Source organism: Opisthocomus hoazin, chromosome 5 (assembly GCF_030867145.1).
Source record: "Opisthocomus hoazin isolate bOpiHoa1 chromosome 5, bOpiHoa1.hap1, whole genome shotgun sequence".
NCBI lineage: Eukaryota > Metazoa > Chordata > Aves > Opisthocomiformes > Opisthocomidae > Opisthocomus > Opisthocomus hoazin.
Genome location: NC_134418.1, coordinates 83,419,085 through 83,433,679, shown reverse-complemented (window position 1 = coordinate 83,433,679; position 14,595 = coordinate 83,419,085). Strand labels below are relative to the sequence as shown.

Below are 14,595 nucleotides of genomic sequence, written 5' to 3'. Positions count from 1 at the left end.
GCATGTGCCAAAGCTCATCGGTATGGTGAGATTTAAGCACATAAGGATGGCATGCGTAGAAGATAGCACGTGAATCTTGTCCTCAGCTAGCTTCTGGAAGATGCGAATGATGGGTTGTGTGGTTTTAGAAAAAACTCTACCTTTTCCTAGGAGTTAGATTTTCAAATCTGAACTATTTGACTCTTTATCCACAGACAATTTCCTGGAAAAGCCTAATCCCTTTATTTCAAAAATATGGCCTTGTATTCTGGGATTCAGTAAAGCTGATTTTCAGTGCTCTCCCCTGACACAAAGAGCTGAAAAGGAAGCTTTGTGCCCATGTCTATAGTGTCCTCTGAGGTTCAGTGCAAAGTTACCTCGACTAGGATTGAAGTGAGCTAGCTCAAGTGTTCAGTGCGGTCTGCCTATGAGCATGGATCTCCTTGGTAAGTAAATTAAACTCCGTGTGTTGAAATTCTGCTCAAGATGGTGAACAGAAACGTTAGATACTGATGTCAGACTTGTAAATAAATCGACAGGCAGAGACGGCAAAACCAAATGACTCGGGTCCCAAGAGCAGTGGCCATTCCTGAAAACACAACCTTGCACATTTGTGGTAGGAAACAAAGGTTGAAGAAAGCAGCCTGAGACTGCAGGACAAGAGGTTGTCTCTCAGAAACCACCAGAGCGAGTCGAAGTTACAACAGAACTGTTCTGTCAGACCCGAAAAACAGGCACTTTTATCTGCAGCGACAACTGAAGTTGCTGCTCTTTCCAGAAATGTTGCTGCAAACTTCTAGAGAAATGTGGGAACTTCCCAGAAGATGAGAAAACTCACACACTGTTTCTGTTTCTTTGTCATTGATGCCTTTGTGCTTAGCGAACATAGAACATGAAATTACTCCTGCGTCTGCAGATAGCTTTGTAGGTGACATCTTTCTGATTAAACTGCTTTGAACAATAACGACCAAGCAATGTGAGATTTCCCCGTGTTTCTGTTCTTCACAAACAGAAAAATGCGTTGGTCACGTTTTTTTCCTTTCCAATGAGAGAACAGACTAAACTTGCCACATCAACATTAGTGAAGGCAAAGACTGTTCCTTAGGTCAGGCAGCAGCATCCTTCTTACGGTCGAGGAAAATAACCTCCTCTGCCTAGCCTTTGTGGCCGGTATGTTGTCTTGTTTGAGATGGTCCTTCCTAAGAAGTATATATGTGCCGCTTCCCCTTCTTTCGTGGCTGGAAGCCTATGTACGTGTTTCTTACAGAGCAGAGCTGGCTCTTCTGGATCCCGACAGAGGCATATTTTACAAAGACGTATATTTTAGCTTATCTCAAAGTTCTGAAGGGCTTTTTGTCGATCCAAGGGACAAATCAGTCAGAGATGGCAAAGAGTGCCTTCTCGCATTATTGTAAATGATTTATGAACCTCAGGTTTTCATAGCATGTTAAAAATGGATATGAACATTTAAAATGTAAGTATCTGAACTAGCTGAAGCACTTCTCCAGGCTTGTAATCAGGCAGATACATAGCACCATACACAGCAAGGGAGACTTGGGACTCGTGTCCAGATCATCAGCTGTAATATGTAGCCAACTCTCATTCACAAAGAGTCTGAATTTGGTTCTTGGATAAACACCTTGGTCTCTCCCTTTAATCATCCAAAGACAGGACATGTCAGTAATATATGTTCACTTTCAAACAGCCTGATTTTGCTTAATGTAATCTATATTTGTTTAGGCAAGTTTGGATTGGTAGTCAGTAACAACTTACTCAACTAGAAAGCTCTACTGAGTGTGAGTGGTGGTAGTGAAATCATAGAATCATAGGATGCTTTGGGTTGGAAGGGACCTTCAGAGGTCATCTAGCCCAAGCGCCCTGCAATGAGCAGGGACATCTTTAACTAGATCAGGTCAGCTCTGACCCTGCGTTTGCTCTTTGCTGTCTTTCTGGGTTTGGAAGAAGGATAAAACAGTAGTCTTGCCCTTGACTGCCTTCTTTTAGTCAAATCCCATAGCTTTGTTGGGGCTATATTCCTCTTGCTTGACCATAGTCATCTGAACATAAAGCGCATGCTCCCATTTAGTCTGTTGAATTAGCCTTTTAGCAGACAGTATGAGGCACCTCTGGAAGGCAAGTCATCCCACCTTTTTCTGAGCGGGACAGACTGCCTTGTGGAGCTGTCTGTCTGTCTCTCTCTGCTATCCATATGGGAGTCTGGTCAGACAGTTAGCTTTAGGTACCGAGTGACCAGAGATGAATCCGTCAGAGATATGCTTTTTTTTTCATTGAGAAATAAAATAGGAATCTATAAAGTCTTCCTTTTGTATAATAACAAAATTTTGGCAAATAAACTGCTAAGAAAAGAGTCTGCTAGTATTCTCTTAAATTCTTAACAATTTAAAATTATTGACAATGGAAGTAAAGAGAGTGCTCCATTCATCGTTTAAAACTTTTATCAAGATGGCAAATCAAATATCTTTTGATATGTACTTATGGGATTTAATTTGCTAAAACCACTTCTCTGAAATTCCTGGAATGAGAAGGCTAATAAACTGAAATGCTTCAATGCTGCCAGAAGGAACAGCTCTTTAAACATTAGCCTTGAGACTTTGTGTGGGCTGGATGAAAACTCAAAGGGTTACATTGTCTTCATTGTATTTAAATTTGAAATTCTAGGGAGAGAGTCTTCTAATATAGAGGTGTTATAGTTTTGAAAGAACTGAGATAAAGGAAAATGAAAATATTTACTAATAAAGCCTACCTACATAAGAGACAGAGAGCAATAACTGCTACAAGTGTAATGTGAATGTTTATATTTCAAATGTTCTCTGCCAGACTGTACAAAATATGAAATATTCAAAGGTATTTAAACTAATTGTTTACCTGACTCCAGATGGTAAAGAGTTGCTCCTTGTTGTAAAAGTGTGCATAATCGTTACAAGTATGTGCGTAAGTGGAAAGGAATGCACCCAGTTCTGTAATATAATTTTATAGCTCGCGGCTCGTCCTTGGCTCCATGCTGATTTGAGGCATCTCCTGCTAAGAAGGGGCTGCTTGTGTAAGAAGAAGCTGCAGGTAGATGGGGGTATCAGATGTCTCACCTCAGTTCTGAGAGGAGGTGCTCTGGTTGTCACAGGAATGGCAGTTCTCCTCCTCTTGGCCGATGATCTTGCGGTTTTTTGATGTTGTCTTCCTCTCCATGAAGCCTTGTCATCTCTGACATGAAGTTCATCTAGATACGAGCACATGTGCTTACATTTTCTTTGTGGAAGCAAGGGTAATTAGTGAAGCAGCACAACAGTGGGATACCACTGACTAAACTGAGACCAGGTGGATAAAACTTCCCAGCAGACAGAATCGAAATTTGCTTGCTATGGCTTCCTTTATGAAGAAGTTATAAAGGCTGCATTGTTGATTAGAAGGGCCACTTCATGGGTGAAAACGTTGTCCCCGTCTCTCTTTATCTTTCAGCATCGTTACAGCAGTGGCAGCCTTGGCCTGAGAATGTAGTCTGCTGTCTGGGGACCAGGGATCTCCTATCAGGATAATGGTCACTAAGAGTGGAGAGTGTTGCATGAAGAACACGCCCGCCACCGTCCAACAAGTGGTTTGTGTTTCAGACCCATAATCTTTTCTCTGAGCAAAGCAAATTCTTTCAAAACTTGCTGTCTCTCCTACTCAGAATAGGCAAATAGATAACTGTTGTTGAAATATCATTTTTTCTGCAGAGCTCTGAAAATCCTCAGAGGTAAAACAGAAATAAAATCATAATCCTGAGGCTTGGAAGTGTAATGCAGGAACCCGTTTCCATTTTCCTGTGTGCAGTCACCTCACCAGCCACTCAGTGGTTTTTGATGTAGGTCTGTACATAGCAGAATGTACAATTTGCATCCACCTTAGGGTGATCCTGTGGCCTCGACAACTGTATGTCCTGAACACACAACAGCACGAGTTCTGGAAGAGTTTGTTCTCACGTTCTTCTTCTGCAAGGGGACTGCTTTCTTGCAAGACTCCTGAATAAGGTCACCCGTGCTCATGGAAAGGTTTTAGAAACTCCAGAGTGTGCTTAAATGGTGTAGTACGCCATACCTTCCTGCCACGCTGAATACAGCTGCTACGTCCTGGAGCAGTGGGCCTCTGAGGCTGGAATGTCCACTGAACTCATCTTCAGTGTCAGGTATGAGGTTGGGGTGCAAGAGCAGAGCAAACAGAGAAGGCAGAGTCATGGGACTGCTGGCTGATATTACACTGCTCATGTGCTTGAAAAGTGATTCAGATGCTTAGATGACGAGTACAAGTTGAGAGTCTGTTTAGAACAGAAAAATGCAGTGAAATGAACAAGTGTGACACATATACAAAGCAAAAACATTTGATTTGTAACAATACCAAACAGAAACTAGGCAAAATATCATGACTCTTGGAGAAGAGCACTGAAAATTTCTGATGAATATTTGTTTCTATTATTATAAATGAACAAATGATGCAGAATCATAGAATCACAGAATCATAGAATGGTTTGAGTTGGAAGGGACCTGAAAGATCATCTGGTTCCAGCCCCCCTGCCATGAGCAGGGACATCTTCCACCAGCCCAGGGTGCTCAGAGCTCCACCCAGCCTGGCCTTGAACACTGCCAGGGAGGGGGCAGACACAGCTTCTCTGGACAACCTGGGCCAGGGCCTCACCACCCTCATGGGGGAGAATTTCTTCCTAATATCTGATCTGAATCTGCCCTCTTTCAGTTTTCAGCCATTCCCCCTTGTCCCATCACTGCACACCCTTGTGAAAAGCCCCTCTCCATCCTTCTGTAGGCCCCTTCAGGTACTGGAAGGCTGCTAGAAGGTCACCAAATATATATATAAAGCAAACCACAGTAATACAAGTGAACTACTAATGCCGCAGTATAGGTGGCTAAAATTGTATTAAACCCCAACAAATTACATGCTTCCACAAATACGTAAAGCTAATCTGTATGTAGTACACGGAGAAAAGAAAATCAAATTTGTAAGCGTTTCTGAAAGCATCTCAATGGTCCCCTCACATTAGCAGCATGTGCAAATTTGAGGACCGAGTCTGGTCTTGTGAGTCTTACTCTGAATCAGACAAAAAGGACATTTTTTTGTTAAAGGATAGGAGTCATAAATCCATGCATCCCTATATTTTGCCATCTCCTCTTCTCTCTGAACTCCAGCTAAACAGGTCTGAGTAGATCTCATGTTGACTAAAGGGATCTTAGATGTTCGCTCAAGTGAAGATCCTGGGGCTCAGTTCGATGTTACAGTACTGACTTCAATGCCGTTTTTGGTGGCCTAGGGGATCCTGCCCGGCCTCCACAAACTGCTCCAGAAGGGCCTGGGTCTCGTACAGTTCCTGCATTGTAGTTTCCAGTCTTGTGGGGATATTTCAGGTCCACAGGCTCCTCTCTGTAGCCTTTGAAACTGAGATATCATCGTCTGCGAGGAAATACTTGTAGCTCGGGTTATGTAACTAAACATATCTTCAAACAGATGGCTCAACAGCATCCCTTTTCCTGATTTAGGGGGAACTGTATACGCTGTCCAAGTGTAAGTGCAGGGACGTGCTTATCAAGCTCTAAAAACCTGCACCGTGGATGCAGAACTAGAGTGCAGCTATGTGACAAGTGTGACTGGCAGTGATTAAATGGTAGAAACAGAGCAGCTTACTACGTAGGCACATCCAGAGAAGGTAGAGGCTGCATTGCAATACGAAGATGGTCGTGAGATAGCTGTGAGGGTTGTGAATGGTACGTGATCGCAATGCTATGCAAGCAGGAGCACATTTTCTATCTGTGGAAAACAGGGAAGTAGAGCTGGAATGTTCTTCTTGCCACAGTGTTCTTTTAAAGCAATGGCTTTAATCCACCTCCATTTCCTCCTCCCGGTTTTCAATTAACTCAGTTCTTTCCAAGAGTCAGCAGCTTTCAGAGCTTGTCATCTCTCGTTAAGGCCATTAACAATTGCCTCAGTGGCATCCGTGCGGTCTGGAAAGAAAAATCTGTTTTATGTCAGGTCTTACATGGCTTTTGTTTGGCATGCCTGAACTGAAGCGGTGTCAGAGAAGCCACTGCCCATGATAGCAGGGCACAGGATTCTTTTCAGGTGAACAGGACCTAGGTCTACGTCTGTACTGGCAAGGGTAAAAAAAATTAGGGGCTTAGGCTCAACCGCTGCGCTCCGATTGTCCGAACTGTTTAGCTGTTAGCATGCTGCCTGCTGTATTTTGGCAGACGCCAGTTAGGATTTCCCTGGACAATTCCTGAGCTCCGCTCGGAGGACAGCACAGGCTGGGGATTTTCCCTAAAATGCAGTTCCCTGCTCCCCATCCCGTGCAAGAACACTCAGTGTCACGGGCAGGGCACAGGGGTGCCGTGGCCCGTTGGATTCACCAGTTTGGATGTAGCATAGTGTACCTCACTCCTTTAACTTCTCTCCCTCCCTGGTACGGATCTGACATTTCCCTTCAGATCTTTGTTGCAATTCCTGTCAAACGTGGAGATGCTAACCTAAAGTCCACCAGTGCTCAAGAAGAACATTTTACACATCTTTTTGATGTAAAGATTTTGGAGGGACTACATTTTAACCACGTCTTTCTGCCTCTCGCGTCAGGTGTTTTTCCTGCTGGTGGTCACTCTCTCAAGGCCTAAAAGCTCCAAGTGAGATCAACAGAGAAACGCGTTAACGTCTCCTCCCCGCCGGTGGCATTGAGTGTAACAACAGTTTACTTCCAAAGGAGAAATCAGAAATTCCTCAGAAAGTGAGCTGTATGGGTGAGTCTGAAAATGGTTAACCATTTCAAGGCCTGTTAAAGTTCTGTTACACATTTTGGGTGATCGTGCCGGTATTCGGATCTCACTTCAGAGACACCAGAAAAGTGAACCTATGGCTTTAGTAAAACTAAAGAAGGTACATTTTCAAGATGAGAGGTGAAATTCAGGAAGATGATTTGTTCTAAAAAGAGAAAACAAGTGTTGTCAACAAGTAAGTGGAAAACTCTGGTAAAGACCCAGCTGAAAATTACAGGCAACTCCCTTAAAATCCAGGTAGTTCCATAATCCCCTTTCCCAGTACTAAAACCACTGCCCGAGAAAGCTGTAGCCAGCAGGACAGCAACTCAGTGCTTGCTACCCCTGCGACTGCAGTGAGTGCCCCGTTCGGAATGGGTCTTTGCAGGAGGGAAGGCTGTGAGGAGCTGTCACCTGGAATGAAGAAGAGAAATTTCTGAGCGAGGCTGCGATCTTTTCTGCCTAAACCTCAAGTAGCCTGAAACTGCAAGGGGCTGGAATAGCAGGTCAGCATCTTGTCAGAATTTTCCCCGAGATTCTTCTCCTTCATGGACAGTATATTGAGCAGTTTCAGATATGGAAAGAGAGTAAGATTCCCAGGACCTAATAATTGACTGAATTCCTATCCAGAGCACAGCCTAGGGGTGCTTTCATATACCTGCAGTTCTGTGGGCTGGGGAGAAGGCACAGGGTAGGAGGGGCAGGGATTTAGGAGAGTAGATTTGGGTAGAACATGATATACAGTCTGTTCTTATACCCTCCATAGCCAAATTTTGAAGGCTTTCTGATCCCTTAATCAGACATCTATCACAGGATTAGCTGGAGACTCTCTTTTGTGAGCAACATATGATTTGAAGTTAGAGATGGCCTTTGAGGAAGATCTTGTAGGTGTGCTCTCCAGAACATCACACCATTGTTCTTCAACACTCACTTCCGTTTCCACTTGCATTGCTGGATCTGAGTTTCCTCCTGCTCGTAGGAGGGTGCAGAAAGGTAGATTCTGGAATGAAGCGGTCCAGGGAGAAGTTTTTGGTGTGAAGGTGATGTACATGGATAGAGATTTGCCCATCCCATCCACCTGACCCATAACAATAGTAGCAGTTTTTCCCAGGTCTGAAGAAGCTCCTACTTAATATTAGGTTAATAGTTATGGGGGTGAGAAAAAGGCACGTTTTTGACAAAGTCTCTTGTTGCAGCCTGAGAGGACTCTGCAACTCTTCAACTCGGGCTCTTTGCTTGCAGTTATTTTTAGTAAGGTCCTCTTCATTTTTTTGTTCATTTTTTTCTCCAAATATATTTTCATAAAATGAAATTAAACTTGCAAAGAAGGGAGAGAAAATCAGTTTGGTATTTGCAATGAAGCATAAGACATTTCACTCTGTTACTTTAACTTAAAAATGGGCAAAGGTAAAGTAACAGGGAAAAGGTCCTGGAATACAATGAATCTATGAGTCACCTCTAAGAAATACTTCCAGAAATACTCCCATATTAATCCCTTTTTAAATACAAAGGAGCAGAAGAAACGCTTTCAGCATTTCACTGGATTGAGCGTGCAGGAGGAGTACCGTGGAAAGAAATTTAGAAATATTAAAAACTCAAATTCAGACTCCTTGACATTAACAGCTTTTCTTGCCAAAGAAAAAAACTTTGCTTTTTCTTTACGTGGGATAGAAATCTGCGCTATACCTATACGCACCCGACACGAGACTCTTCTCCTAGCTCCCATGCAGTTTGGACAGGAGGGTCTAACTGGAGAGCACTGCATATATTTTCTGCTCCTTGGTGATCAGAAGGGATTAAATTAGACTTATCTCCCTGCCACTCCCCCCAACCCCTCTTTGAAATGGGATGATGGATGAGAAACCAGAGCCCAATATGTTGGGTCGAGATGAGCGCTCGGGTTTCTTCGGTCCCGATAGCTGTAGGATGTGGGTATGTACGAGAGGAACAGGAGCCCCAGGGACTAAGGAGAAAAGACGAGAGGACTCTACAGCCCCAGGACAATGGTTTCTGCTGGGAGCTCGGGGCACCAGAAGTCTGACAAATTCGCAGTACTTCTGGTAGATAGTTCAGCAGAGAGAAGCATCATATTCTGAGCTCATCTGCCTTCTGAAGGAAGAAAAAGATGATGTTTTTACAGTGGTTGGGTCTTCCTCAATGTACAAAAATCACATGAAAACTGAACCACGCGCAGCTGTTTCCAAACCATGTGTGTTGTGGTCTGCATGGTACATGAAATGGGTAGCAGTCATTGTATCTTTCAAGCTCAGGAACCCAGGCGTCAGAAGACCCAGCTGTATTTTTTTCAAATTCTAACTAGGTTTGCAGTGTGCCTGGTAAATATCTGCCCTTTCAGAAACACACCTTCCCTTCTGCCAAAATGCGCATTACGAATACTAATGCAGGTCAGGTAGTTTACTGCTGATATGAGCAACAGCAGAAGTCACCCCTAATTTGAGTCTAAAATGAATAATGAGTAGCTGCCATTGTATGATCTAAGACTCTCGAAATAAAACAGAAGGCAGTAAGGAAACCCAAGAAACAGAGTTCCTGAAAAGACAAAAGAAAAGAACGTTACAACTGAGTTGCTTTTCTTGCTTTAGCTGTGACACCGAGGTGGGAGAGCAACTGCGGAGGTGAGTGGAGCCTCAGATAAAGGACTGGAAAACCTATAAAACCCGACGAGAACAAAGAAGCCCTGAATCTCTGCACGAACACGTTGGAGCTTAAGGAGCTGAGTCTGAATGAAGTATACTACCTCCAGTTTCCCACGTCTCCTGGGGTAGCTGGGCAGAAGACTGGTAAGACCCTGTTAACAGAGTGCATAAAGTCAAATTTGCCGCCATATGTAGACAAAGCTTTTCTCTGAGCAACGTGCACCGCGCCGTTCTGGTCTGGTTTGGGCTGTTTCTGAGCTGACTGGGTGAAGCAGTCGGGGACGGGGATCAGTGTCTGGAAGGCTAAGTTGAGCTCTGGCTTTTCTGCAGACTTTACATGTGTTTTGGGACAAATAATTTGATCTCCTGTGACACAATGGTTGTTGCTAACTGAACAGGGGAAGTGAAGTTTGTAGAAGTAGGGGCATTAGCAGCTTCCTTGACCCAGGAAAGGACGAGGGTCTGTGTTTGTTGTACAAGTGCACTATTCGCTCTCTGTTTGCCCTCTCTTACCTTTGCTTGTCTCTAAAGCTGCATTTCGGTTCATACTGGAGACATTCAGTGAAGTGCGTTTTTTGTTGCATGCTTCAATTCAGATCAAAATGTCAAAACACCATAGGGAAGAAGTCTTTATTCTCAGCCACAGAGAGGGAACGCATGTAGTTGAAAAGCTTCTTCTGGTGAAAAATCTGCAGCACATTTTTGGAGGCAAGACATTTAAGTACTGAGTCCTTTGATATTGAAGTACCATCTGAGTGCTTTGTCCTGCAAAGAGACTGCCGTTGAATAATAATTAGTCCTTGTAAGGTAAATAAATTCAACTCTCCTTCCCAGCAGGCCAAAGAGGGTCTCGCAGCTTCAGGATGCTGGGATGCAGCTCCGGGTCCGACAATCCACCACTCTGACACCTATAGTGTGTGGATGGCAGCAGTCCTGGAACACTTGAGTTCCTCCGTCTCCAACACAGTTAGGCACAAAATTATATCACATCGTTTCTGTTGGGCATTGTTATTTTATTAACAAATGCTCTGTCCCTTCGCTACCACAAAAAATGCCAAAGAACTACTGAAAACTGACGTTAAAAAACAAGGGAGAGGAAGGTTGATACCAAAACAAAACTCAGCAAGGAAACTGTGTCAGAAAAAGGTGTTCTCAATCGGATTGATAAAGACAGCAGTCTTGCTGCGTTCATCTTTCTTCCAAAATATAGACTTAAGTAATTTTTAATTGACTTAAATCAAAGCTAAAATTTGTGTGAAGTACAACTTACCAGTGTACAGATTTTTCTGTCTGAACATGAGGAAGAACTTCTTCCCTCTGAGGGTGACGGAGCCCTGGCACAGGCTGCCCAGGGAGGCTGTGGAGTCTCCTTCTCTGGAGATATTCCAGACCCGCCTGGACAAGGTCCTGTGCAGCCTGCTCTGGGTGACCCTGCTTGGGCAGGGGGTTGGCCTGGGTGACCCACAGAGGTCCCTGCCAACCCCGCCCATGCTGGGATTCTGGGATTCCCATCCTTACTGTCACTTGGCAACATTTTCAGCTGATGGCATTGATGAATTTGGTCCATCTATGGATTTGGGGTTTGGAGTTGGACTTCCTGGCGGATAGTCAGTGGGAATACTTGGGTAAGATGGGACATAGATGAAGGAAGGATGGCAGAACCGGCACCTTAAGAAGCCCTGCGTTTTTATGTGGTTTTCTTGGATCTACTATTGCATTTCATAGTAATTCTTTTTCAATTAAATTTTCTGCACCACCATTACAGTTTTATCTCACTTTAGTCTCTGACAGTGAAACAAGAAAGGAATTTCACTCTCTCATGGTCAGCTCTGCTTGCTTTACCTCTTGCAACAACCATATTGAAATCACAAAGACTCGTACTAGTGAGTTGAACATGCGCTGGCTCGTAAAGCCTGGTTATAATACTGAAGTATTAAATAATAGTGCTTAGCACTTATGCAACTTAATGCCTGATAATCTTCAAAGCACTTTACAGATCTTAACTAGTTAATCCCCACAGCAGCTCTGCGTGGCAGGTTATGAAGGCCGCACATTAAAAATCTCCCACAATATGAGCTGGCCTGCATACTAAGCCTATGTGAAAAAATATCTGCACAGTTACGTCCCCGAAGTCAGGAGTGTTTAATTTTACTGGACTGTGACATGCCTTACTTTCAGTAAGTTAGTTCTACTTTCTTATCCCATTTGAGGTGAATCCATTATACCCTGCAGCGTGGCTCAGCACACAGTATTATCACAGTTTTGAGGATTTTTATTTTTTTTTAAACTCCTGGAAGCAAATAAGAAGCAGAGAATCTGAATTTTATTAAAGAAATCATGTTTCTAGTTCCAGTGATTGCAAAGACAGTGTATGGGAAAGGGTCAGAAAGTCTCTAAAGAGTGAAGCACTCAGGAGAGTAACTAGCATTTTTACCCACTTCTTTTGCAAATGTGAGTTTTGTGATATTGAGAGTGACTGGCAAACAAAATATGCTTATACTCAGTTTCACTGGGGAACTTAAGCCTTCAGAGACCCCACTTCATTTAGGAAAGAGTATGTTTTTCTAGTTCAATTTTTTTTTTTTCAATTTTCATGTTCCAGAAAAAAAAAGGAATATTGAATAGTTATTGCTTTAGCCTGTTTCAGGAGGTTGTGGAGTCTCCTTGTCTGGAGATATTCAAGACCCGCCTGGACAAGGTCCTGTGCAGCCTGCTCTGGGTGACCCTGCTTGGGCAGGGGGGTTGGACTGGGTGACCCACAGAGGTCCCTGCCAACCCCTGCCATTCTGTGATGCTGTGATTTCCCATGAAGTGGAGATACTGCTTTTAGTCTGCTAATAGTGCTAACTTACTGATAAGGTCACAAGCACCACTGGTTCCAGTTTTTGTTAGTTCTGCTTGAAAACTTTTTAAAACAACATTGCAGTTTGAAGGTAACATCATAATTCTATGTGAAAACCAAGTTCACCAACCAAAGATGTAAGTTATTAGCTCGTGATTACATCTCAAGCACCTCCGTAGAAAATAAGCCTCTGAAAAGTGTTTATTCTGTGTATAACCTAGCGCAGAGAGGGAACAATGGCTTTGACTGGTGAGGCCTTCTGCCCAGAGAAGCAGACAGAAAGCAGAAATTTTGTCACAAATTTAAAAAAAAATACAAATCATGAATTTTCATTAATTTATACGTTCTGGATGTGGATTCCAGAACGACTCTGTTCTGGATTCAGTCAGTCAATATAGTTTATAAGTACAGGATGATCCTTCCCCTCCAAGACATCAGGCAACTTAATGCCTTCCTTCAGCTTTCCTTGACAGCTGTCTCTCTGCAGAGCTTGTCGTTTGAGAGCTGATCCTCTGTAGGGCGGAAGCTCTGTGAGATCTTGGAGGCTGACCTCTACTCTTTACTCCCTTCTGCTTCTAACCTGGAACTCTCTTTCCTCCTGTCTTTGTTTTCCTTTCTTTTCATTTTTTCTTACCTTTGGAGAAAAATCACAAATAACCTTTGAAGGAATAATTAGCGACCCGATGGTAAAAACCTTTACCCGATTCACTGCTGAAGTGCTGATCTGAGGGTAAGATTTTCAGACAGACCAGGGAAAGAGAAATTTCCCCATGAGAGATGACAAGGGATGAGCAGAAGAGAGACCCTAGAAAGTAAAGGAATAAATGGGTGGGAATGCAGGAGGAGACATAATCAGCCAGTTTCACATACTTGCCACTACATGATTTCAGATGTTGCAGATGGAGCCTGGTGTCTGCAGACAAGCTCATAATTAAGTACAGGGTTGCAATGCATGTACACAACAGGCCTGAATGAAGGTTTCATGGGTAACCTTCTGGCTTTCCCAACCTTTGGTCGCTTAATTGAGTGCCCTAAATCCTTTTTGATATAGCAAAATTTCATTTTGATGAGATCTTTTAATTGTTCAGGGAGGAGGGGCTGCTCAGGACTGACGTTTATTGTGTAATTGTAGATGTGTAGTACTTCAGTGGAAAAACTAAATTTGTATACCGTGCTGAGACCTTAATACCTGTGGGGTTTTTTCCTCAAGTGCATTAAGCTACGTGACTCACATCTATTTCAAACACACCAGAAGCAGGAAATCTGCCAGGAAATCTGTAGGACCGGTAGGTAATCATGGTTTTAAACAGCGTCGAGAAAAGATTAGGCTGTGAGGAGAAAGGCTGTGGGAATTCACCACGTGGGAATTTTAAGAGAGTCGACATCAGAATCCTTCTCTAAGATGGTTACATTTGAAGCAGTTGTTTCAAACTGAAGAGGTTTTAAAACAAAATAGTAATTGTGTCGATAAGTAACATGGACCAGATGGTATTCACACCTGAGGATATTTTAGGAAACTCGGGTCCAAAGTTACTGTGGGTGCTAACTGACCCGTTACGTGTAGCCTTTTGCTGAAATCAGCTCGGTACCTGAAGGCAGAACGAGGCAAAACAGATGTTGGAGGGAACCTGGGAATGGCCATCTCGAGTTTGTCTGCACAGAATCACAGAATGGTCGGGGTTGGCAGGGACCTCTGTGGGTCACCCAGCCCAACCCCCTGCCCAAGCAGGGTCACCCAGAGCAGGCTGCACAGCACCGCGTCCAGGCGGGTCTGGAATATCTCCAGAGAAGGAGACTCCACAGCCTCCCTGGGCAGCCTGGGCCAGGGCTCCGTCACCCTCAGAGGGAAGAAGTTCTTCCTCGTGTTCAGCTGGAACTTCCTCTGCTTCAGTTTGTGCCCATTGCCCTTTGTCCTGTCACTGGGCACCACTGAAAAGAGTCTGGCCCCATCCTCCTGACCCCCACCCTGCAGATATTTACAGGCATTGATAAGGGCCCCTCTCAGCCTTCTCTTCTCCAGGCTGAACAAGCCCAGCTCCCTCAGCCTCTCCTCGTAGGGGAGATGTTCCAGTCCCCGCACCATCCTCGTAGCCCTCCGCTGGACTCTCTCCAGTAGCTCCTCATCTTTCTTGAACTGGGGAGCCCAGAACTGGACACAGGACTCCAGATGGGGCCTCAGTAGGGCAGAGTAGAGGGGAAGGAGAACCTCCCTCGACCTGCTGCCCACACTCCTCTTGATGCACCCCAGGATCCCACTGGCCTTCTTGGCAGCCAGGGCACACTGACAGTCACGTCTCACAGATCAGTCAAAGCG

The 14,595-nt window shown here is 44.1% G+C and overlaps 1 protein-coding gene across 5 annotated transcripts in view; it reads left to right on the top strand.

Moving 5' to 3' along the window:
• Positions 1-14,595, top strand: part of TRMT9B (tRNA methyltransferase 9B (putative)) — a 118,293-nt gene that overhangs the window by 83,668 nt on the left and 20,030 nt on the right. For 3 of the 5 annotated variants that reach the window (XM_075421936.1, XM_075421935.1, XM_075421938.1), the window contains 3 exons: positions 3,454-3,589; positions 6,607-6,767; positions 9,386-9,583. The gene's annotated coding sequence lies outside the window, so the exon portion shown is untranslated. Of the gene's footprint in view, positions 1-3,453; positions 3,590-4,114; positions 4,160-6,606; positions 6,768-9,385; positions 9,584-14,595 lie in introns of those variants that run through there. The other 2 variants (XM_075421939.1, XM_075421937.1) reach the window with 2 other exon arrangements.